Source organism: Rhinolophus ferrumequinum, chromosome 14 (genome assembly GCF_004115265.2).
Source record: "Rhinolophus ferrumequinum isolate MPI-CBG mRhiFer1 chromosome 14, mRhiFer1_v1.p, whole genome shotgun sequence".
Lineage (NCBI taxonomy): Eukaryota > Metazoa > Chordata > Mammalia > Chiroptera > Rhinolophidae > Rhinolophus > Rhinolophus ferrumequinum.
Window position 1 is genome coordinate 18,501,406 of NC_046297.1, and position 3,783 is coordinate 18,505,188.

Sequence of the window (3,783 nt, forward strand, 5' to 3'; positions counted from 1 at the left end):
CTTTATCCATTCATCCATTCAGGGAAACCCAGGTTGCCTTTTGCCTTTGTATCTTGGCCATTGTAAACAATGCTGCAATGAACATATGGATGAACATGTCCCCTCAAAGTAGCGTTTTGAGTTTCTTCAGATCAATACCCAGAAGTGGGATTTCTGAGTCCTTCTTTGTCTTTTGTTATAGCCTTTGTTTTAAAGTCTATTTTGTCTGGTATAAGTATTGCTACTCCAAATTTTTGTATGTTTGTTTCCATTTTCATGAAATAAGTTTTTCCATCCCTTTACTTTCAGTCTGTGTGTGTCTTTTGATCTGAAGTGAGTCTCTTGTAGGCAGCATATGTAAGGGTCTTGTTTTCTTATCCATTCAGCCACTCTATGTCTTTTGATTGGAGCATTTAATCCATTTACATTCAGAGTAACTGTTGATGGATATGTAGTTATTGCCATTTTATTATTCATATTTTTTATCTTTTTTTTTTTTTTGGTCTTAAAGAAGTCCCTCTAAGATTCCTTGTAATACTGGTTTGGTGGTGATGAACTCCTTTAGCTTTTTCTTGTCTGGGAAGCTCTTTATCTGGCCTTCAATTCTAAATGATAGCTTTGCTGGGTAGAGTCATCTTGGTTGTAGGTCCGATCTTTTCATCACTTTGAATATTTTGTGTTAATCCCTTCTGGCCTGCAAAGTTTCTGTTGAGAAATCAGCTGACAGTCTTATGAGTATGGAAGCTCCCTTGTAGGTAACTAACTGCTTTTCTCTTGCTGCTTTTAAGATTCTCTCGTTGTCTTTAACCTTTGGTATTTTAACTATGATGTGTCTTGGTGTGGGCCTCTTTGGGTTCATCTTGTTTGGTACTCTCTGCCCTTCTTGGGCTTCTTTATTTACTTCCTTTGCCAGGTTAGGGAAGGTTTCCGTCAGTATTTCTTCAAATAGGTTTTCAATTCCTTGCTTTCTCTCTTCTTCTTCTGGGACCTTTATAATGTGAATGTTGGTACCCTTGATATTGTCCCAGAGGCCCCTTAAACTATCCTCATTTTTTTTGGATTCTTTTTTTCTTTTTGCTGTTATGTTTGTGTGTTTTCTGGTACCTTATAGTCTAAATCACTGATTTGATCCTCTGCTTCATCTAATCTACCGTTGATTTGCTCTAATGTATTCTTCATTTTAGGTATTATGTTCTTTATTTCTGAATGGTTCTTTTTTATGTTTGCTATCTCTTTGTTGAAGTTCTCCCTAAGATCACTGAGCATCCTTATGACCAGTATTTTGAACTCTGCATCTGGTTGGGTGCTTGTCTCCATTTTGTTTAGTTTTCTTTCTGAAACTTTTTTCTGTTCTTTTATTTGGGACATGTTTCTTTGTCTTCCCATTTTGGCTGCCTCCCTGTGTTTGTTTCTATATATTAGGAAGGGCTTCTATGTCTTCTGGTCTTAATAGAGTGGCCTTATGTAGTAGGTGTCAACCCTGTGGTACAGTCTTCCTGGTCACCTGAGCCAGGTACTCCAGGTGTGTCCCTTGTGTGGGTTGGGTGTGTCTTCCTGTTACAGTTGAGCCTTGGTTGCTATTTGCACATTGATGGGAGCAAGTGACCCTCTGGCTCATTGTTGTGAGGACTGGCTGTGACGACAGTGTTGGAGCTGTTGTGCAGGGGCCGACCCTGTGGAGCAGAATTCACTTTAGCAGGGTTCTGGTGCCTGCCCAGTCTGTCCTTTAGGTGCATCATTCTTGGAGATGGCCAGGTGATGCTCCAGCTCAGTTAGAAGCTGGCCACTGGGCATGCCAACCACAAGGTCACCTGGGAGGGTACCCACTGCAGCCCACATTCAGCTGTAGCCTGTGCCCTGCCCAGGGCCACTTGGAATGATCCACAAAGCAATCCACAGATGGCCACCACTTGCAATATGCTTGGAAGCACCTTGAGAGGTCAAGCTGTGAACCAAGGCCAGCTGCTGCTAATGCTGGGCTTAAGGCTGCTCAACCAGAGGTATGGGACACGCTGAATCCAGATACTGCTTGTTTGGGTTTTATGAACCTTTGAGAGACTTTAGGAAAGTCTCAGCATGAGTCAAAGCCACCAGTTTATAAGGAAAAGCAACTGGAAGCAGCTTGATTGTGCCCGAAAGTTGGACAGGGTGTGGTTTCAGGGAATCACTAGCGTTTGGCAGATGAAAGGTGATAGCCAGTTTGATGGAGACTCAGATATAGTGTCCTCCTATATCTCCATGCAGGGCAAGGGAGGGCTCAACAAAGAAGCAATGGCTTCCACCAGCTTCTTCACCTGGGAGAAAGCTGCCCTTCTAGCCCTCACCCTAAAGGTAGACAACTCCGTTCCTCCCAGTATGTCCCTTCCACCTTCTGAGCTGCTGCCCCATTGCTGGAGCTTAGAGCGAGTCAGTCTGTCAGTGAGTAAGTCCATGCATGGGCCCTTCAATAGGAGTACCTCGCAATATAGCCGCCCTCTGTCCCACACAGTCACACTCTCCACTGGTTTTCACAACCAGCAATTATGGGGACTTCTCTCCCCAGCACTGGATCTCTGGGCTGGAGAGCCTGATGTGGTGCTGGGATCCCTCAATACTCTGGGGGAGGGGAGGGGACCTCTACAGCCGAGATATCCCTTCTCATTTTTAATGGTCATACCCGGGATTGGGACCAGCCTGTTCCCATCTCTGCCCCTCCTATCAGTCTTGAGGTGGCTTCTTCTTTATATCCATAGTTGTAGAGCTTCAGTTCACCAAGACTTCAGGCAATTCTCAATGATGGTTGTTTTGTAATTTAGTTGTAATTTTGATGTGGTCACTAGAGAAAGTAAGCACAGCATTTATCTACTCTACCTTCTTGAATGGCTAAAAACAGAATAATGATTTCTAAAGATACAAAATAAAATACAGGTGATTACAGAAAAATTAAATTATATTAGAACTGTTATGAAAAATTCCCAAAACAAATTTGTGTTAGAGTAATGTATGTGCTTCTTTGTTAACACATTAAATGCCAAGATCTAACAAAAAGCTTATAGTGTCCATACTTTAGCAGTTGGGTTGAGTGTAAATGATATGACAAGATATTTGTACCAGTTGCATTGTGTAATGAAAACGTCCATATTTCTATTAGTGACAAAGCCACTGCTACTGCTGGCTAATACCACCATGGTTTAATGACAACAATCATAATTGAAGAAAATGTTAAATATCAGTTAGAGTTAATAAAAATAAAGATACAGTTCCCCCAATCCATATCTGTGTGGTCCATGGACCTCAGATTAAGAAACTATGCCTCAAAATGTGGTAATACAGACACCAAAATAAGAGAGAATTTTTGAAGGAAGAATTGAATAATACATTTAACAGAAAGATTAGAAATTACAAAGATGAAAATGCCTATTGGATTTATCATTTAGGAGTTAATCAGTGAACATTGCTAGTGCCATTTCATTAGAAAAATTGGGGCATAAATCAGGTAACAGTAGTTTCTTGCAGAGCAAAAATTGACCAGGCTCTTGAATCTCATTGGCTTCATGAGGAGGTGTGGTGTTAAGAAATATATTTGGTCTTTGTCCCTGGTTCATGGCACAGAGCTCCTAAAACCCTTGGAATTTCCTGAGTGATAGGAGTGTCTTATGTTATTCATAAGTAGCCCCTTTTTGATAACAAGGAGTTTATGCAAATGAGATGACTTAAGGTGGGGTCCCTACATAGCCTAAGGATGGGGCTGGTCACCAGAAAGACTAAGTGATTAGAGGGTTGGAACGTTCAGCCCCACCTACCAACCTCTAGGACGGGGATGGG